The sequence below is a fragment of the Pagrus pagrus genome (assembly GCF_965226575.1).
Source record: "Pagrus pagrus genome assembly, chromosome: 8".
Taxonomy (NCBI): Eukaryota; Metazoa; Chordata; class Actinopteri; order Spariformes; family Sparidae; genus Pagrus; species Pagrus pagrus.
The window spans coordinates 13,909,030-13,932,480 of NC_140192.1; positions in this window are offsets into that span (position 1 = coordinate 13,909,030).

Sequence of the window (23,451 nt, forward strand, 5' to 3'; positions counted from 1 at the left end):
CCTCTGAGAGTCTGGTTCACCGGGCCTGCTTACATTACGCTTCTAAAGGCAGCTTCAGTGTGCAGCACGGTGACTTTAATTTTTCGTTTAACTGTACTTAGAATTATACTTATATTAAAGTTACATCACCGAATGATGTCAATTTTGTCTCCGGGCAGTCAGGGTTGTGTTAGTTCGGTGTCGAGGCTGGCCTACACTAAAACAGATGGCCCGCGCTGATTTATCTCTCAGATTATTGGATGGATTATGTCGGCATTGTCGATATGAGCTTGTTAGAATATATCTTGTGCTCACAAATTATTGGCCACCACCACTGAAAGTAGTCACTTCAAGTAAATATCCACGATTAGCAAAATTTGCTGTGTTACTTGTTTGGAGTTGTTCGATAACAAGTGGAATCAGATACAAAAAAATTGTCCGTTGTCACAGTTGCAGGTGAGCCACGTGTGGAGGAAGCTTGTTCAGTAAAATCAATGTCCCTCTCCTACATTAAACAGGAGAGGGATGTAATACCAAAGAGTACCCTCCTTTCTGCAGAGCATGTGTACTCTATTGACAGTCGAGGGGAGAGGGAGGGCACATTGTCCACTAGTTAATCGATCGCGGATGGTGTTGTTCTCTGGGTCGGATGAAAAAAATATAAGTATAGAACACTAAAATGTGCCAAGAATCTGTTGTATTACTGTTATTTTTAAGTTCTTAACATCACTGTTAGAAATGACCAATATCTCCTCCTCGTAACTGGGGCCTGATGTCAGCAGTTTTTCCATCTTGCTTGCACATAATCACGGTCTGAACAAAGAGGTGGGAATGCAATATAGCCTCACAGAGCCGCTAGCGTGACTGGAGACTCTTGTTAATGAGTTATTGATAACATTTTCCAGCTAGCAGCAAGACAAGTCAGCCGGTCTTCACAAGAGGTGTAGCCCAATCACACATTTACAGAATACAGTCCAGAACAGCAGCACTCCAAACCCCTGGTCTCAAAAATCAGCATTGTCTGAAATTTAACATCACAAAATTCACAAAAGGTGCTATCTGTCAGGGAGATGTTGTGTTGCATTGCATCAGAATGGACAGGTGGTCGTGATGTTGTGTCCACCCCCCACATCTTCCACATGATGTTTTGCAAATAACTGTTGTTTAGTTAAAAGTCTGTCTCCTGAAAGAATGTGAAGTCTTTGCAGGCAGCACTGTCACAATAATGGACCCTGACTGGCACAAAACACCAGCTTGTCTCATTCAAATGAGGCAAACCTGCTGAGTGAAGGAACTACAATGTCAGTTCAAAGTGCTGCAGTGGCTTTTGAATGCATGTCAGCAACTGTTTGTGTTTCCTAACTGCTTGATGAAGGATTTTTTTAAAAGGAAAACGATCATTTCACATGCGGTCGAGCATAATTTGATGTTAAGAGTGGAACATGACACATCTTGAATAACATACATGTCTTCTATTAGATTTCATATATGAGCTTCTCGTTGTTTATGTCTACCACCAATAGAGTGATTCACGTTCTTATCTTCAATGATCAGTTTTGATAAAGCAGCAGCTGTTTTCAGTGAAACGGAAAAAAAGTTAACAGCTAGGGTAAAAAATAAAAAAAATCTATATTTATACCTTGAGGAGCTGTGTATTGAGCCATCTATCATTTAAGTTCAAGTTCATGTATTAAGTAATAGTCCTGTCATCACAGGCAATTTTCAAAAGACACAGAGAAAAATACACCTACTAGTCTACAAACTACAATTCTGTTATTTTGAAGGGTTTCAGACTTGATAGACGGGTACAGAGTCTACTTTTTGTGAAATATTACCTGAATATACTGATTCATAGCCATGATTCATGTCATAACGGGACACAGAACCCTCATTCAGGAAGTACAACTCATTTTGAAGACACTATAATAATAAATCACTATAATTTCCAACCGAAACTCAGTACATACTAATCTAATGTCACGCATACTGCGTTTTTTGTGCATGCAACTAAATGGAGAGAGAATTGTGGATAAGAGCAGGATGGTGTACTGCTGGTGTGTTGCTCAGCTGTCCAGGTACAGGGTATGGGAATGAACACATCTAATTTTACTGCTTAAATGACAAGTTCAGCCAAAAGTTTAAATTCAGACATTATCTACTAATATACCAAGTTTACACACTGTTTTAAGCCTAAATCTTTACTGAAACTGTTGCTGCTGAACTAAAAGCACTAATTGAGGCTGAGTTGATAATGGCTACATTTAAATTTTTGGCTGAACTTATTCTTTAATACACTGCAATACATAAATGTTTGGGTATTTTGAATGTTAAAATATAGCCAAGGTGGAGCTTGTTGAAATCCTCCTCCTAATGTGCAAGTTTTGTTTTTTACATCCTATTTATTTTGTATTTTCAATTTCATAACAACCTGTTGTGGTCTATTGCCTTTTTTGCTTGTTTGTTCAGTGTAAAGTATAAAATGGAAATGTTTGAATTGTATCTTATTTTTTAAAATGAAAATAGTATACCAAAGGTGCAAGTGGGCAAAATGCTACCTCAGCAAAGGGATTATGATGAAAATAAATATATTCTCATGCATTTGAGTTTTCTTCCCCTTTGTATCAAACTTGCACACAAGTATAAACACAACCTCTGCATCCCATTACACATCTAGCTGAGATATTCCACTACAAGCGAAAAACTGATGCGCTTCGTGGAAAAGTCAGAGGCTCACCAGTCATTAAGTGACTTAGCACCATGGATATGTGCACCAAATCCCATGATAATCCATCCAGTGGTTTTTGCGATATTGTACTTTAAACCAAAATTCACTGACTGACCGACCAGCCGATGGACCAGCATTAACGTCCCTCGTGCCTGCTGCTAGTATGACTGAAAAAGCTCTCCCACTTCACGAGAGATGATCAAGATTGAAGAGATAGTAAAGGTACACTACTACAAAATAACAGATACACACTTACTGCTTAAATTAAATATCATGATGTCATATACTCTCTTCTGGAAAGTCAGTGAATTTGTCACAGGAAAGTGTAGTTAATTTTGTAAGAGTCATCCGACCAACTTTCCCAGATATTTTGATCGATGGCGAGTAAGTAAATGAGTGTGAGCTGCATGCAAAAGGGGGGAAGAAAAAGAGGAATGAGGAATTAATGGCCATGAAATACCAAATGTCTACAGTGATAAAGTGACTGATAGGTTGTGTTGCCAGGCAAATAAGGGCTGTAATTATTATCCATCGTTATTCTTTGCTGCTTGTCATTGTAGTCTGCTCATGTTTAAATTGAGTGTGTTTGAGTCAACATCTTAAAAGCTTTAATGCCTCGGTGGGGGAAGTCCGGCCTTTGGGCGGAATGAAACTGTATGATCTGGCCCAAGAGGCAATTTATAAAAGCAACTCAGAAATACAAGAAAATCCTCTGGGCAGCAATCACCTTTTTCTGTGATGAAAGAAAATAGCATAAAATGGTAGACTAACACAGCCTTCCTGTCCCTTCTGGATGTTTGCCTGTCCTGGTCACGGTCAAGGTGAACACAACACGCAGGTAATGGTTACGTGTCATCACTGACATGCATTGTGGGGACTGCTGAGAAAAAAAAAGTAGATGAGGAATGTTATGCTTTTCCAGGAGAAATGAAAAAATGATGGGTTTTTTGTTCAGGGAAAAAAGGCAAGCCTAGTTCCTGGGGACAGGCTCGCAGTGATGTAAAGGCCAATCTTGAGCATCATTACAGCTCAAAACATGAGGACAAATGTGCTCCGATGAAGTTAAGAGCTGCATTCACAAGACCGCATTCTGACAGGGACAATGTTTCACAGACAAGTTTTGTGGTGGGTGAGCTAATCGCAATGAAGCCTTATTACTGCTGCGGAGCTGCTAGCACTGGACAAATTAATATTGTTCCAAGTGTCAGTTTGTCTCGAAGAACTGTTGCAGAGCTGATTACTGATATGGTACACGATATTGAAAATGCACCAAAGGAAACCACAAGACACAATTTTTCTCTCTAACAACAGGCGTAACAAATACAGCCCAACAAGAGATTTTTCTGCAGGAGATTACTGCTGAGATACAAGAGAAAAAATTGCCTTCTTAGCAAGTCGTGCCAAAGGTGAGGATTTGTTTGTGCAAGTTGTTTTCTTTATGGATAAGTTTGAGCTAAATTTTGAAAAGTCAAAGTGGCCACAGACGGAGACAGCCATGGTTGGCGCGCAAAGGTGATGACTGCATTGGTAAAAAAATAAATAAGTCGTCTCAGCCTGATGAGTTACCTAAAGATGAAAGTAATGACAACTGTCGTCTCCGCCATCAATTTCAAAAGCACAAGGCTAAATAAAAAAGCTTGAGTAGGAGCAGATCCGGTCTATCATTGTGACGCGCAATGGCTGAGTCGTACAAATGTGCTCACATGGTTTTACAAGTTGTAAAACATCTAATGGTGATGAAGGGAAACCCTGTCGTAGAACTTGTGGATGTGTGGATTGGCCTCAATGGTGGACGTTACCAAGTAACTTTCAACGCAATGTCTACATCCAAGCTTCTCAGCTCTCTGCTTTCACATGTGAAATCATTTGAAGTGCAATTACAGGTGTGGCAAATGCAGCTGTAATGGGGCAACAGTGTACAATTTTCCTACTGTGGAACAACAAAAGCCTGTTCAGTGCAAAACCCCTTCAGGCCTTTGGCAAGACGTTTCAGGACATGAAAAGTAAACAGAGGGAACTGAACGTATTTGCTACGCTGTTTAGTTTGGAACCGGCTGATGTGCCTGACAACATACAACATGAAATCATTGAGCTGCAAATTGGAGACGAGCTCAAAGCACAGCAACCTCCCTCTGCTTGAGCTCTATGAGCTGTAAGTACGACCTGAGGATTTTTCTCCTTCTGAAGAGACAAAAAGTTTGCATTGTTTTTCCATCTCTGACGACCTACTGCTGTGAGCAGCTCTTTTCAAAGCCGACTCTTGCAAAGATGCAATTACGCTCAATACCTGACTGACCCAGTCCTGGAAAACCAGCTGAGTAGCATCAGCATCACTACCTATCACCACCTATCGCCATCTGACATCAGACTCCTCGCCAAAGAGAAGCAGTTCCAGCCATCGCATTAGAGATCAATGTGCTCTATGTGTTTAATAATTTAATATGGCCCTAGAAGGATGTCATAAAATTGAAATGGCTCTTGATAGGAATAAGGTTCGCCATCTCTGCTTTAATGTGCGGTGTGTTGTCCTCTGTCCGGTATGTATCACTGTTTATCACTGTCTAGATTTTAACATGGTGAGCAAGATGAGTTGATACTGAGAATGTACTTTCAGTCGAATACCACTTCAAAATTTGGGGTGATGAAAAATACACACACACACACACACACACACACACACACACACACACACATATATATATATATATATATATACATATATATTCATCATCAAAACATTTTTGCCTCTGCTGTTTTGATGAGCCCACATATAGAGATAGTCAATCGGCCATGCAAGTCATCAGAAATTCAAAAAGCTGTGCCCTTATGCTTGATGCTATGCAACAGTCCAAAGTCTAGAAGTCTCGGCTGCCACAAACGGTTATTTAAAAAAAATACAAATTGTCCTCCCACCAACAGAGACACAATCACAGCTAATCTCCCACCGAATCCTCTTTCCAGTACTAATAGTGTGGCATATCGACTTTTCATTCCCGCCATGCTGTCTTCAACTCCAGCGAGATGAGTCACATCAAATCAACCTCCATCAAACATCAAGCTCATAAATGAATGGAGGTGTCATGAGTCAGATTCTTTATTATCAGGTAAGTGTCACCTTTATCCACCTTTCACACATCTGCACACTCTGTCTTCCACTGGCTCCCTGACTCGCATTCAACAGTTCACTTCAGATCACCAGAGAGACACGGACAGGCAAGAACGCATTTGACGATTTGGGGCGATCTAAAGAGGTAGGAGTGTTTGGTGTTAAACCGTGCTGTCGATCGAGTGTAATTGAGTGCCCACAATTGCTTAAATAAATGTCGTCTCAGACTCAAGGCATCGTTGACTCCTCTCTGTATCCTCTCATTAACTGTGTTCTTCGCTTTCCAGTTCATTTCCTTCTCCTCTCAAACCACTCTTCTCCATTATGAGAAGTTGTCGCAAAACTCCAGAAGAGATGGCAACTGAGCTGCCACAAGCTGAAGGGAGTCACTTTCAGCTACCATTTACAGATCACTGAGCTTGGAACATGGGGGAAATTATGGCAAACTGAAACCAAGTAAGATCCACTTAAAGTCGTTCTCTTGAAAGTTACTTAATACACACAAGCGTATGCGATCACCAGCACCAAGATGCATCATCAATTTAAGCCTATTTTCTGACAGCAGGCAAATCTTAATTTTTAGCGTGACACTGTAGACTGTTTTCTCTGTGTTGTCTTTCATACCGCTCTGCTAGTAGCAGCATGGATTCTGCTGAGCTGCTCTGATGCACTTCGTCTCTCTGGATTTGACGTCACCGTTGTGTGGTCACGTTGTCAGTGACACAAAAGCAATTTAAAATCCAATATGAGTGACTGAGACGCATCTTTATTAGTCTGATTCGAATCACATTTCAAACCACCTCCAAATGTAGTTTGGATCCTGTAGGCAAAATCTTGCATTTCATGTGGTTTTATGCTTGTCCAAGTTTCCTAAAATCAAACTGGATACAATCTGGATATGCTAAAAAAGATTTGGTTAGTCTAAACATAGCATAACAAGTTCTGTCTAGATCACTTTGAGCAGCAGTCAGTAAGTCCTCACACCAATTGGACAAAATAATTAATTTGTCAGTGCCTTTGTTTTCTGATTGACTGCCGATATGTTTAAGTTTAGGTAATTAATACTACTTGATAGAGGTTAAAGGGAGGGTCACATTCAGAGTTTAAAGTTTCTAACGCAGGCTGCTGGTGGTAGACAGGACAGGAACACCATTCTCTAGTGTCTAAATGAGACCCACCATCAACACCAACCACCTCTGTAAGACTTTCTGCAGAACCATAACAACAACATGCAATTTATGTCTTTGCTAAAGAGGGAAAAATCTGTAAAAATATTGACAGTCGCCTGTCAAGGAAATGTCAAAACATGTTATTTCAAGGGTTTGAACAAATGGCCAGTGTCTCTGGTAAAGACAGTTTGTCAACAGCCTGTCAATTAAAAGTTTGTGAAAAGCTGTAACAGCTGAATCAAAGCCACATGATTAATGTCTAAGATAGAGTTGATAGAGTTATGTGTAACCATTGATCAAGCATAGCTAATTGTCTGAAGCCACACATTAAAGGTCTTCTGAGAGTACTACTGCATATGTGATGTCACTCACTGGCTAAGGTGCATTGTGGGTAATGTAAGCACCAGGTTTTGAAGCCCACTAGTCTAGCACTGCACTCCTAACACCATTAGACTCATTATGGAAATCGATAGAGCAGAACCAGAGATATTGCCTTTTCAGTCCACACATTCTTTTTACTTCTTTAAGAACCTGGTGCCTACATTACCTACAATGCAACTTAGACACTGAGTGACACCACTGGAGGTAATTTATCAGATTACATGCAGCTTCCTCTGGAGCCACAAAAGGCTTTATACTACTTTTTTCACATCTGCAGTAGTACACCTTCAGTGTTATCTGAAGCATGTAAACAGACACTCTTACTGCACACCACAGCTGCACTGTTCAGAGAGCAGTGGTGAAGGTAAAACAGCTGGGATGTGCTGGTCCGGGAAGCACATATATAATTGCTGCTTTTCTGAAGAGTTCATGTGCACTAAAAGGCCTCCAGTGTGTGGTCTAACATAGAAAACAATTTGTGCCGGTGTTGTGACGCACCTCCCTTGCAGACTGTGCGTTGCCTTTAACCACTCATTTGTTTCTCTAGAGTGAGTTTATTGCTCTGTCCATGGTTTCTAAAATGTTAATACTAGGGAGGGATCATACCCTTAACAGGCCTATTTGGGCATGTGGGATATTTGCAGTGCAGTCGTGGCAACACTGATGAAGTCGGTCTACGCTTCAAACATGAATAAATGTATAAAAATAGTTGCCAATATCACCTCTGGCAACAATTAGCCTGGGCTGTATTAACAACTCATACCGCCTTACTGCCATTCATAAATTGCTGATTTTATAGCATTTCTCATTCAGATTTGTTGGTATTCTAAGGAACAGACTGAAATATTAGATGTATTAAATATTAAAAAATCATTTAGCTAAAAATATGTTTTTACACGCACATATTGCATTCTGTTCTTCTTATTAAGGAGGCCAAGCTGTAAGTAAAACCAAGGCTGAGATTTGATCACTGAACCCACTAAATATAGTCTGGATGTGTTTGTCGACATGAACATTGAACCGTCTAATTTATTAACTGGCTTACAAGCATTTCACGCGTTTAACGTATAGAAGAGATTGGGGCACTGAGATTTTGCTCTTTTGAAGTGCTCCCTCTGTGTGAGTTATCAAACAACAAAGCATTGATTTCCTCTTGGAGTTCGTGCAGTATTTAGCGCCTAGAGAAAGAAGGAATTGAGTTCTTGACATTATTAACAAATGCGTATCGTGCGCAAGAACTGACTGATGAACTGATTCCTGACAGGTCAGTTAAGCCCATTTAGAAAGAAGTGGGAGGCACAGGAAATAATGTGAGAAAAGGTATCATTACAGCTTGACCCAAATTCAAACTGCTTAGAATTCTGAATCAGAGCCAAATAATTCACCGAGTGCGATGAATGTGAAGGGGTTTCTTTCAGTGACTCTCAGGCAAGACATAACACCAACTCACAGATGTACAAAAATACATGCTGGCACCGGGACACCAGGATTTATTCATAAAATATTCCGCAGCTTACGATTTCACAGCAGGAAGTTCAGGACCAGAAGCGTATACAATCTAATGCACTTTACTGTGACTTCCTGCAGAGGGTGAGGTAATAACAGCTGATGGTGACGTATCAAATCTTTGTTTTTTTATTGTAATTAAACCAGCATTTCTCATTTTTGGGCCTCATGGGCAGCATAAATAAGGTGTAAATACAACACTGACATATTATCTAGTGGCTCATGTATACTGTATATCCAGCAAATATAGACCATTATTATCATTTGTTTGGAATCGTGTGTCTGGCCACCTGAAGAATAGTAGTCCAATATTCACTGTGCTTATCAGTCTGTTTTCGTCTTCACCTACTCAGGGGGGAAATATCTGGGCTATTAACTGCTAAATGTTCCTCTATGTTCACCAGCTAGTCACCCACTGTGTCTGTCTGCCATCTGGTGCTGGGCAGGAAGTGTACAATGGATTCATCAGACGTTTTTTGGAGAGCATAATGAGGTGACAGAGGTGAAAATGAACCAATTAGTAAAGTAAAACCAAAACAATTGAGTGAAAGTATTGTAAGTTCTGTGAGCACTTCTGTGAGGTGATAATCGCCTCCACCAAGGGGTTTATGTTTTCACCCGTATCCATTTGTTGGTTGGTTGGTTTGTGAGCAGGATTACACAAAAACTACTGAATGGATCTCCACAAAATTTGGATGATGGATGGGTCTCGACCCAGAATAGACCTGATTAACTTTTGCTGCAATCTATATAAAGAGAGCGGATCCAGGAATTTTTTTTCACTTTCTTTGACATTGTGAAATAGGACATTTCCGTTGATAATAATGGGGCATTAAAGGGAATATGCATGGATATTGATGAAAAAAATCAGGCACATTTTGGTGGCTGGTTTCTATGAGCGAGCACAATTTGATGTGGTTCTGGGTGGTTTAAGATTTAAAGTGATACAGGGCTAACAAGTTTGATATTGGATTAGGCTTCAGCGAATTAAAGGGGATTGTTAGGCCTTGGTGCAGGTATGTGCTTTACTGAGGGGTTTTCAACTTAAACTTTTTCTTCACTTCAAACTCAAAAATCTGTGTATTTATTTGACACGTTGACAGAATTTTGCCATGGTCGGCACTTTGTTTTGTACTTTGTGAAATTCCCAGAATTTAATGCACGCCCTGCTGGCACTGTTGTTTCAATTTAAATGTAAATGACCTGCTATCACAAGCCTTTTTAAAACATTTTTGAAAAGACTGTGCTGGTGTTTACAAAGGCAACAGAGTAACATGATCTTGGAAAGCATAGGAGCAGCAGCTAATTGAAGCTATGAATCAATGTGTGACTGAATGACATTTGTGTTTTACCGCACTGTAGCACAGGAGCATAAATTGAAAGGCACAAAGTCAGAGGGTAATGTAATGCAGTTAATAATGACCTCATTATTATCAACTTTTACATTATTAGTAAAAAAGGGACTTGGCAGGAAAACAGTCAAAGCTTATTGGCTTTATGGAAGTATTATAGTTGAACTAATACAGCAATAACAGAAAAAGCGCATTACACAGTATGATTGTTTTCTGCATGTCAGAATGTAAATGACTGGTTTCTCAGCCTAGTAACTCCACTCTCTTATTGTTCATACTTTGTTTCGACTCATGCTCTGCTGTGTGCTAATGCTGTGCTAAGTTTCTTCCACCGGCTGCTGGGGGCTTGTGATAAAGAAGCCAGGCTGTACGAGGGGTGCTTGGGTCTTTCTGGTCTGTTGACTAACCAGAATGTTGTTCTGTTAGCTAACCTCAAGTAAATGGCAAGCATTCTCTTGTGCCCTCTTCTGCTGTACTCTCTCGCTGAGAATAATCCGCTATTATACATCTGTAAAAAATGCATGCCATGTGCCAAGCTGGAGGCGCTTAGAAGCGGCTGTCATCATATCCCCCTTGATCTAAAGGGTAATTTACCGAAATTTGCAATTTTCACTGACAAATGGTCTTGCTGATTGGCATTTAGAAGTATTTTAAAGTCCCATTTGGTCAACCATTTAGGATGTGGAACTCAGTGAGTAGTTTTTATGGAGTCTCATTTGCTTTAAAAATATATGGGATAAGTATTAGATCCAATGGGATGCTAAATTATAGTCAAGAGTTTAATTTGCTCAAATGATGCTTTGTCAGAGTTGTGAAGTTTCACAAAAGAGTTTAATACATCCAAAGTTTCTTAAAGCGACACTCATTAATTCTCATACTAACAATGGCTCAAATGAGTACAGTGTGTGTATTGTGGAAAGGGGTCACCCATAGTGACAAACCCACAGAGAATTATCACCTGACTCTGCAGTTCCACTTAGCTCTACACGAGTCTTTTGTGTGGATTTTTTTATGGTCCAGACTCAAAATTAAGAGCTTTAAAATTTCCAACAGCCTCGTTTCCAGCTGCAGCAGGCGGTTGTTTTAAGCAGAAAGCTTGGTTAAACCCACTGTGCACATCCTTGCCGGTAGAGAATGGCAGACAGATAGAGTTTGCTAATATCTTTGCCTCTCACATCTTTATGAGGTGATGTAAGGTGTAAATGTTCCTTTCCCTCATGTGGCCCAATTATCGTGGCTTTAAACGTAATACATGAAATATTTAAAAACAGTCAATTTAGGAGTAATGTCTCTACATGACCTACATAAGCAAACAACACCATTAGTGAAGATTGGCTATTTCTAAAAAGTTCTAAATGGTTCTTTTTAATGCCTGTCAATGGGTTGGATTCCAGTTTATCAGGGCTGGATTAGTATTAAAATTAAAGCTATTTTTTATAGCACAGTGCTGCATGAGGATGAATTGATGGGTCTCGCAGTCAGAGTAAAGAAGCTGCTCTGTAGTTTGGTGGTTTTCCAACTCAATCACCAGAATAAATGTGAGCTAAGAAGGTTTCTACAAAACTGCAGATAAGTTGAAACTGGACTTTTCTTCATGTTGCAACTTTCCACTTGTTTAGGTTTCATTTTCTCCCCTTTCTCTTTTGTCACAATGCTGTGCTTAGGTTTAGGTGCAAAAAGGACTTGGTTAGGGTTAGGAGAGCATCATGTTTTTTCGTAAAATATCTGTTTTGGTTGCCATGCTGACAGATGGAGATGGTCTGACTTCCCGTGAAAATCAGTGGTGTGACTTAAACTTCAGTCACCTGTTTGGCAGCCTTGTTGGCTTGTAATACAACCTACTTCCCCTCCATGTCCCGCTGCGACAGGTGGTTAATAAACCTATAATGTGAGCCTGATATACCACGTTTGGTACACATGTCAACTTTGGACGTTTCTGTGGTTTGCAGAGTGCTAACATAATATCTTGGTGACTGGGCTGGTGTTTCACCATCGTCACATTACAGTTATTAATCTTACATAGCCGCTAGATTTAATACCTCATGGCCATACATAATAATATCTATTAAAAAGACCTTGCTTTCAAAATGAATGCACCAGCAAGCCAGATCAAGATCAAGATCTGTATGACAGGATACCAGCGGTCTTCATACCACTCATGTCCACAGGGGCCGCTAGAATGAACAAAAAAATGAAAGTTTCTTCTAGCTGCTTTAACTTTCATATTGCATTCATGTGGTTGCAGTTTCCTTAAATAAATGTATTGAAATAAGTCAAAAATCAGTTCAAGTCTTTTTTAAAAAAAAAACCCCTGTTGTTTCTTTCCCTGTCATGCATGAGAAACGTACCGCAGAGCTAAGTACTCGCTGTTGAGGGTTGTGATCTTTTGTTTGGCTTTTCATTATCCTCTTGAAGAATGATTAATTGGCTTGCAAATCATTTGAATTCAGATGGTGGCAGCGGCTGTCCATTTCAGGCACTCAGAGAAGTGACTGCTGATTGAGGATAGAAACTGACCCCTGATCACTTGATTTGCCATGCTTCACTGAGAAAAGCAATCTCCTCATTACTCCTAAATTGTCAGTGACATCAAAGAGACTTTCCAGACTTTCCCTTTAAAACTGCAAGAGAGTCTGGTCTAGGAAATGCTAGTTTGTACTTTCATAAGGCAAAATTAAAAATAAATCCTTCTGCAAATATCTTCTTCCCCTGCTCGGAGGAAAATTCAATTTCGGATTACACACGTATCCTCGTCCTTTGTCATTGCTGTGTTCAAACATTTCTTTTGTCTTCATCTATCTCATATTCTTTGTCAGGAACGCAAACAGACATTGTGTGTACTTGATAAATATTCACCCCCGCAATTTATACTTCCCTGGTTCAGTGTTATTCCGATGCAAATCTCTGCACCGATCTGAAAAAAGTTCAGATCAATTGCATCATTGTCTGTTGTCAGAGCAGCTCAGGTGCAGCTCTGTATTCTCTGTCTAAGCCTTTCAGATTCCACAGAGGCTGAGTTAGTGTTAAAGCACAGCGGCGCCATGAAGTTGTGAGCTTTTACTTGTCATTGAACCGTTTTCTGAAACTGCTGCTTCTCTCGGCAGGGGAACAGAGGTAAAAAGAGGTGAGGGGAACAGTAAAAGCTTTCAGTTTCACATTTGAACTATGAGCTTCGTAAACAATCCCCCAAGCATGGAGGATGATATTTGCACGCCATTGAGGTACACACAGGCCAATAAAGTGTCCTGCGTTGACCCATGCTTATCTCTCCATGACCATGATGCATTGTAAAGCCCTGTTTGTCATCCAAAAACAGGTTTTTTGGTCATTTTTACTGTGCCAGACCACAAAATGATAGCATTATATCTGCAGGGGCTTGCTGATCATTGACCATGAGTTAATGTTTACTTTGCTGACATTTTTGGTTCAAAAACTCAAACTCACTTCCTTTCTTGAATATTTTCAGTAACCCCAAGCCCTCCCACACAGCAGCCAATTCCAAGAATCGTTTGTCATAACACATTTAAAGCTGAAACAGCTAAGAGCAAAGCATTTTTGTTCGTGTGGACTATTTTCGAGATAAGCTCTACTATCCCTTGATTAGGCATTTTTGTTAGGTTTCCACTCTAATTAGCCGGCTTATTTGTCTCAGTTGCTTAGTCATAGCTGTTGAGGAAATGTGACTTTAATGTTTGTGTCATTATGGAAAACTCTAACTCAGGAGGTGATCAGTTCTGTCAGAGCTGTTGTGAGTCACCAGCAGAGCCCCATTAAGGTAATAAATTACATAATGCCCCTTTAGATCACCACTAAAAATCCTGACAGTGGTAAAAGTGTCCGGAAATGTATTTAGTTTTTTATGCTTCAAAGCTATTTCAGTTTAAAGCCCAGTGGATCCAGTGCAGTCCCACAGCCTAAATATTTCCCATTAAGCAATGTGACTTCCTCTGCACAGAGTACTTTACTGTGTCACTGAGGCCATTTAAAAGGCCACCGATTCTTACTCATGAGTGTTGTTGGGAGCTGTGTTTTCTTCTGCTCCTCTGGGGAGTAAAAAACGCAATGCAAAAAGAGCTGTCTACCCATATCTGCACAATTGTCAGTGAGCCACGGGGTGGGGTGGGACTGAGAACAAAAGTCGGAGGTTAGCAAACAAAAAGGTCAGAATGAGTTTGTTTCAGGATAGAGGCAGAACACGCTGGCGTTACGTGCCCTGAGGAGTTTGCTTAGACTGAATTAAAGATCTGTCATATCACTGGGTAGAAAGCCCTTGCAGTACCAAGATCTTCAGATCTTGCAGAGGTGAGCAACAGCTCTGCACACACAGCGGTTTCATTGTGTGCTTTGTTGTCTGACTTGATCAAATAGACATTTGTCTCATACACCCTCTGAGCTGTAATAATTATTGTGAGAGCTTTTTAATATTTAAAAGAACTCTTCATTTTGTGTACTTGGTAAAATTTCACATGTTGATCTATATAAGGAAACAGGTGTTTGAGGCAAAGGAGACAACCACAGTGCACCATGTTTCCATTCCTCTCAAAAGGGGCCGGAGGTGATATTGCCTGCATCTCTCACCATTCATTCTTTTCAAAATAAAATGTTATATTTCATATAAAAGGCCCAACACTCTGAAGTCTCGAGGCATTGGAGTTTTTATTTGGGGTCAGCATGGAGAAAAAAATGTTCTTTCAATTTTCGCTTTTATGCAGGAATGCACCGGCGATAACCCTAAAACGGGGGTTAACACCACAGCAAACATCATAGGCAGTGTGAAATTTATCAACAGCCTCGTTTAAACTTGGGATGAAGGATAAGCACTTTGTATCGGGAAGCATTCAACACGTACGCTAAAATATCATTTAAAGCCCCTGCAAACCCATTCTGTCAGACTTACATACAAGCATTGGAGGAACAAAGACGTCATTGACATTTCCTTGTGCTTTTGCTGTTTTTGTTGACCCTGTTAAGGTGGGGTACCTGATGACCTTTATTATTCATCATTAGTGAACAGACCTCTTTCACAGCAGACATTTTAACTTGTCAAAGCAGGACAAGCACAGGTGTGATCAATAGCATTAAAAACGGCTTCATTCTATTAAGTGTCCCAGAAAGCCATGTCAGACAGTGTGCATGCACAATACCAGAGCCCAGGAACTGGCTCATCTAAATGGAATGCAGCTGTCAATAATTTTATGAATACCACATTAGGTTTTTCTGCTTTGACAAGTCAAAATGTCTGACAGGGAAATTGTCAGTTGTTGCAACATGGGACACAGAATGGAGTCCTTGTTCACATTACTGGTCACACCTGTGCTTTGACAAGTTAAAATGTCTGCTGTGAAAGGGGTCTATTGAGTTTGGTGGCATTGTGATATTCCCAGCTCAGCCCCAACTTCCACTTGACAAGAGGTCTAATCAGGCAAGGTAATTGAAAACTCCTGTGTAAGTGTGCAGGATCCTCGAAAGAACACAGGCACTTGTTAATAGAAAGCATTCTTGCCCAAACTGAGTATGTGTGCTTTCACCCATCCAAAATCTGACACACTTGTGCCAAAGCTCTATCAGCAATGCTGCTGCTGGTGTAGACATCCAGTGTCCACTTGTCCACCTTAGCATCATCTGACTGCTGGTCATTCAGGGCGTTGTCCTGTCTAGTTGCTAAACGTAGAGGATGGCCCCGACAATCCTTTCATTCTAAACTTCCAGACTTCTAGTTTGCTCCTCTGCACACTCAGTTCATCATCTTTCTGCCTAAACTTATTAGTTAAAGCTCCTGAAAATACCTACAATACTCATGATTCATGACTCAAAATGTTCAGAAACAACATTCTTAGTTGTTGTTAAAAATGTAAAGGTGCACTATGTAACTCATATTATCAAAAGAATTTGAGGAAAGAGTTATGAAATTATATCAAGGACGTCTATGTATTGTGTCGGGTTAGTATGTCATGTAATTATCATGTTTTGATTCAAGTGATGCTAAACTCTGATTGGTGCATGGGAATACATGACATCGACTTTGTCCAACTGAGCCATTCCAGCTTCTAACCAGTGAGAAAAGCAAAGACAAAAGCAAAGCACAAGAGCGTCTCTTGAAAAAACTGAAAGTGTCTTCATGGGGGTTATAGTGAAAATCTGATTGAGAAAATAAGTTGTCAGGGCATTTAAGGCAGACAGAAATGAAGCCAAGCCTGTTTCAACCTGTTAAGCAAAGGCTGAAAGAAAGGTTTCAACTGGGTATAGTGCCATCACCAAACTGACACAAACAAACAACACACAACATGTCATGCTTACCTGAGGTGTTTCCACTTTTCCCCTTTGTCAGAATCTCAAGTCAGGCGCTGAGACTTTACCAGTTGGACAGCGGCAACACAATAACTAAACACACACGATCACACAGCACACGTCACCCCGACACTGAAACTTCGGCTCCAAACCTTCCTGGCACTGTGGTTTTCTTGTTGGTGGTGAGATACTCACATTGTGAAATTGCCTCTTCCTCGGGGAGCTATTCAATCACTCCAGGCTCCAGCCCACAACAAAACGGCCAGTCCACCCAGGGAGAAAACTAATGTGCGATTCCGCCTATTTGCCATGGAGGCTGGGGAAAGAAAAATATCCCTTTTGGAGACAATGAATGGGCTGCTGCCCGGGTTGTGGGTGCTCCAATGAGTTGATTAACTTCACAAGGACAAAATGAAACTTTTTGCTGACCAATTTATGTGATTGGTGGAGAGCCAAATGATGTGTTAGAGGAGAGATGGGTTTCGGGGCACCACTCATCTCTTCAAACGAGACTTGGGAATTAAATCAAATTGAGGACATGCATAGGAATAACGGACTACCACTTTGGGAGGCCATGTACACAGACAACTCGACTTAGTATCTTCATTAGGTGGGCTGTCTGAAAAACACCACTGATTGGAGCTGTGTGCTCTTGCATAGTGACCCTGTCATTAATTATGGATACACTTGCTGGTGATGCCACACCATGTCCGGCTGACCAGAGCTGAGATAATGACAACCGAGGCCAAAATATCAAGCTCTACCTGCTCACATTTGTATTCTGGTCACTAACTCGAGGCCAAGCTCACAGGCATAAGGGTAGACAAATAGATGTATAGAGCAGTGTAATATTTATCCAGCAACTAGTGTGTGTGTGTGTGTTAGGGTTATATGTCTCTGTTTGTGCAAGGATTAGCATTTGTAACAACATACTGCATGTTTTTTACTTTTATCTTTTAGTTGCTTTTAATTACAGTTGACTTAAAATCAAAATGCAGAATCTGTGACCGAAAAGCAATCTTATCCTGCCAGACAAATATATGAAAGGAGGCATTCACAATTCAACCCGACCTTCCAGCAATTTCAGAGCTCTCAGCTGAGGCAGACTTCTAGATACTGTATGCAACCTGAAAACTTTTGAAATCCACCATGTTCTTTTTTTTGCCCTTGTATTAAAAGTCTAAAAAAGTATTCTGTCTGAGATGACACCTGCTTTTGCTTTATTTGACACTTAAAGATTAAGTATGTAGGAATTCTGCATTCAATTTTCTAAAAACCACTAGACCCGTGTAATGTATTTTGTTGAGTTGTGCACTTACATCATCAAAAATGTTCCCAGCAATGTCCAAACACAGAGAAATCCACATGTGTACTTATAGTAACATTAGGTTCCATTAGGTCACCATTGCTACTTGTGGGATTGGCGAATGATACAAAACACAACACAAATACAAATTTAAACATCACCTCATCCGTGAATATTTGTGCCTGAGTCAAATTAAATGGATTTTCATCAGCAGTGGTGGTTGTTTAAGGCTGTATACATCAATAGTGAAGTGAGTTTGACTGTGTGTTCAAATTATTTCCCCTGTCCTCTCTGTAATGTTGTTCATGAGGTCAAGTATATTCCCCTCCAGCTCCAGTCGGCAGTCAGCATATAAACACCTGACAACGCAGGTAAGCTTCGCCGATCACTGCTGCAGTCAGGTTGATAAACAGGAGTGAAGATAAATCCACATTTAATCCAAAAATGTTTAAAAGTAATCTCTGAGCTTCCCTCCTATCCTTAAATTGTTCAGGATCAGAGCAGGATCCGATGTGACTCCAGGTGTTTAATCTCCAGAGGGTCTGACTCTAATCCAGACTCTCCAGCCATCTTTAAGCAGCTTAATAGCGGCTCTTGCCCCCCTCAACTCGGGCCTCCATTGAACACTCTGCAAACATCTTTTGTTTTGTTTTAATGGAGAGCAACTCATAGCTGCAGAAGTTACATATTGTACATGTAAAAAAGCTGAAGTAAACCAAGCACTAAATATAAGTCAACAGACGTGATAGAAATTGACATTCAAAATTAATCTTTAACAATTTAGATGTTGAATGTTGATAAATCCGTTTTGACTAAGGCACAGTTGAGGTGAGTGGTATTTGTGATCTAAAATACAAAATGGATGATGAGTCACAGCCTGGCTCCGTCTCGCTGTGCCAGTTACTAGAGAAAGTGTAATTAGTTTGACCGTAACTGTATTGAAGCATTTAGGGAAGAGCAGAAGTTGTTTTCTAATTAGTTCCCAGAATTGACACTGAGAATATAAATTTTCCGGCAAAGAAAATTAATTAGTGTTGGTGGTTTTTTTTTGTTTACTCTGTTTAATTTCATTCAGACTTTGTTTAGGCGTGATCATTACCTTCAATTGGTTCACCCCTTCATTATGTACAGTGTACATGCTTCACCAATATATCAAATCTCCTCATCCATTTTTTTTTTTTTTGATGAAGACAGTCTTCATCCACCAACCTTGATGGCCCCTGCCAGTGGCATTGACACCTGCTCAACCTTCATACTGTAAGGATGATTACATGGTAAACTTGTCACTTGGTGTTGATTAGTAAGCTTTGTCATCTATTCAGCTTCCTCAGTCCCACCCTACTTGTCAGTGAGTCATGACTTCGAGGTAGCAAAGAGTGTTAGGTCTATTGCTGGCTGTCTGCCTGTTTCTCCTGAGACAGCAGGGAAGCGATGGTTGCCTTGCTTCTCTGGGACTAAAGAGCAAAGTTCCCTCCAAAGGCCAGTCCTCTGTCCTTGTCCTCTGGGACAATGGAATGACTATGGCAGCCTGTCACAAAAGAGCAGAAGTTCTATCTAATACAGCAAAATCGCTGTCTTCCTGCCCCCTGACTGTGTCTTCCATGGCGATGGCTGCCTCAAAAAGAATTATATTCTTGAGCATGGTTTCTGCTCTGCTTGCCGTCCAACATTGGCTCCCACGATGATGGTGCAGGAGAGGCAGGTTTCTCTAGGTCCTCCTCCTTTCAGTCTAAGCCAGATCAGTAGGTTACGGTTGGCCACTCTTGGTGACTTTCCTTCCTTACTTGTAGGCAGATCCAGGAAAGAAACTCATATAAATCCTGTCTGAATCGTTCAGCCCTTTGCACCATTTTTACACCAAATCTTCCCTTTCTGTTTTCCTTTTTCTGGTGCGTCATGTTTGGTGTCACGAAAACGTATGTATGCTGCTGTCCCTAACTTCAGTGCGTATCATAGCATCTCACCAGTGAAACCCATTACTACTGCAGAGTCATTTGATATGGGAATGAATGTGATTGCTGTTTTTTCCCATCAAGGGTTTGAATTTGTAAGACAGTGGATTGGTGAATTTCTTTTCCAACTCATCAAATAATGGCACTTCTGGTTGGGTAGGTTGGGTCGGCCACCAACCCGAAGTGTCAGTTTTTTGACAAGTTCGGAAACACAAAGCGTTTGACGAGTTGGGAATGAGACTCAACAATCCAAATTGGAAAGATCCAAAAGGTCCAATTTGTAACTACTGTATCTTACAAACTGAAACTTAAAAAACAAATGCCAAGTGTCAGTGGGTGTGAAAGGGTATAATTGCTCACCTGCTTTAAGAGGGGTGTTGAAGATACTACCTGACAGATCACAAGCCCTTGAGAGTCATAGTCTGCCACGGTGCATTACAGTCATGTGTTCAGGTCATTCACCAGGTCCACAATTAATACTGTGTAGCAGCTGTGGGTGAATAAGAACCACATGTGTTTCCCACTGTTTTGACATATGTTACAATGTGATGCACCGAGGCCAACCTTGTGTAAGTTGTCTGTTCAACACCCCCTCCTGCATGTCAGCTCGGACAGTGATGGTATCAATCATGAGTGGGGTGTTGTTGACCAATGGCTGAAAGGATGGCGCCTCACATATTGTAACCATGGTTCTATAGAAACAGAGGGGGCCCTTTCACATCACATAGGTGCTGAGGAATGGATGTGTTAGGTGTACAGAGAGTAAAGCTCTTAAAGGGAGTCAGCCGCAATCTCAATGCATCTTGCATGAGGGTTAGGGTTATGTTATTAGGGCAATGTTTGGAAGCTCTTGCCGTTTATTGACTGAAACGATATTGTCATGCCAGTAATCACATCCAATTAGTGCTTCATTCAGATACACTAACAGCCGTGTCTTTTAAGTACACAACTAGAAAGTAGCAAGAATCCTGACCCATACAAATAGTTCAAATTCCTCATCTGTTATGAAAGACACAGAGTCACCTCAACAAATGCATAAACTTTTGGCAACCTCTTAAGCCTGTTGTTGTTCCACAGCCCTGGCCCATCCAAAATGTTTAAACAGGGAGAGAGGAGGGAGAGAGACACAGAGAGAGAGACACACACAGAGAGAGAGAGGACGGACTAATCCGCCTCAGCGACTTTGGGACAGGCTCGCTTCTCCTTCAGGGGTGGTGAACATGGCTGAGAGCTGCCAGCCTGCATACACAAAGACAGACTGATCCCACATGAGCAGAAGAGACAAAAATGAGAGGAAAAGCAGAGCAGTGATAGTGACAGTGTAGTACAGCGCCATGTCAGAACTGAAAGGTCATGTGAGCAGTGTAGGTCTAGTTGTGTTGTCGCAGCAGATGTGGCTTCAAAATAGGACACTTTCTAAAGAACTGTAACGGCTGAATGCAGTTTTTCTTTTCTCGGCTAACTGCATCAAAAGCTGACACAAATACATCGTTTTTGTAGTTATTTGAAGTTTAATCACCGCTAAACTGACTGTGAAAGCTTAATTAGTGTTGACTCCACGCATCTCATCCATATAAAAGACTGTACACTTTGAAGATTTCCAAAAGTTTCATCCCTGTGCTCAATCAGAGCTGCTGCTTTGACGTAAAATTCAGGCTTATTAGTCATTCTCCCAACATTTTAGATTTTTGATTCTCTTTTGGCTGAGCCCCGAGAGTTTTTTCCAGAGAAAAAAAAAAAGACGTTTTTCCTCGGGGTCCCATGAGTTGTTGCTTTGCCACAGGCTGTTAATGAGAGTACAGACAATCACCGCAACACACTGGCTGTTTTCGCTTAGACATTAAGTGTGATTGTTTGATGCGGAGAGCTCATAAGCTGCCTCAAGTGCGACTCAGAGAACAGGAGCTGTTAACTTGTAAGCAGAAGGTTATGAGAATTTTAGTCATGCATTTTTTAGGGAAGTTGAAGGACACTGCAGCTAATTAATGAATGAAAATAGTCAATTAAATGTTTTGCAACTCTTCACATTTTTTAACTTTATAAACCCCGAAGAGACCTTCAGCTCAATTTGCATTAAAAGCTTTTGAAACCGCCCATTAATTTTATTAGAGTTTTCTTTGAGCTTAGGTCACCAATAAAATGCATTTCTCACAGCTGTTAATTGCTCCCGTGACATTTTTGAAGACATTATTCAAATTTTTAAATCACCACTGTGACCTAGACGGAACCGGATTCAGCTCCCCGGTCATACTGGATACAGTCCAGGTAGAAGGAGGAGAGCGAGGGGGCATGTTTTGCATTTGAACTCAGCCGTAAAATCACATCAAAAACAGGTGCGATCAGATTAGCAACCATCCACATATCCGCTCATCGTTCTCTTTCAGGAAATAATTCAACAATTAGCCCTGCCAGGATTTCTAATTAGAGGTCGACTGTAGTGAAGATTTTGCTCACTGCTGAGCTCCCTCTTTATGACTGTCATTATTTTTCCACTGGTTATATTGTATTTATCAAGCTCAGTGTAATAGCACTTACATACAATAATAAGTCTTGTGACATCCTGTTTGGTTCATTCAGTTAATTTCTATGCAAATTCCCATGTAAACATTGTAGGAGATTACATTTATTCCACGTGATTTTTGTTTTTCTTTCCTTCTTCCTGTTCACATTTGGCTGTGTATAGTCTTCAGTTGGTTTTGGATGTTTATCTTCTTGCACTGTCTCTACTTTTGTGTGTGCATGAGTGTGTGTGTGTGTGTGTGTGTGTGTGTGTGTGTGGAGCTGACTGTGATTGTGTATGTGTGTTCATTCATGCAGGCGCACACAAGCCATCTGTTTGGGCTAGATATGCCACCTTTTACCGATCCTGTGTGCGAACAGCCCTCAACGCTGAATCCAACCTCGCCTAAGCGCTGAGCGATGTGGACGAATGGGGCTATCTTACCAAACAAAATCCTAATTACCGCTCTTATCCCATTGCAAAAAGTCAAGCAGAGGATAAATCCAAATTTACCATTATGGATTTATAAATGGTGAATCATGAATATTCAACCTGTCACCCGGCAAAAACAAATAACCATAACTCCTGTTGTTGCTCCGATTGTCCAAAATATGGAGTGAAAGGATGTTTTTCTGGCTTTTTCTCACTCACAAAGGCTCTCTTAATATGCTACTGCGGCTCCTTTTCAACAGAAAATGTACCTGCTGTGCTGTTTGATATACATGCGCTCTGCAAGTTTTTATTGAGTCTGGTGAAGATATCTTTGCAATTCAGCGTCACCACACCCCTGCGCATTCTTTGAATTAATTCAAACTCACACAAAAGATGAGTTTATACTTCCGCCCGAGGTGTTATCTTTACCTGTGTGGTTGGTTCCTGTGAGCTAAGAGAGCAGATCGGCTTGTTGTCATTATCGTGAGGGAGGTGTCTGTCTGTCTGGCGAAGTCTGTTCCTGGATGTACTTGTACGGCTTTGAATGAGATTAAAAAAAACCCAACTGATATTATTACAGTGCACTATACATGTCTTTGTGTGTGTGAGTGTGTATGTGTGTGTGTGAGAGTGGCACTGTGAATAAGATTAAAGTAATACAAACAGACTTCTCTCTTCAGACACTGAACTGAGGACTCCCCTGCTCCCCTTCCTCTCCTGTTCTTCAGCTGCCAGTGTCAACGTTCTGGATCAGT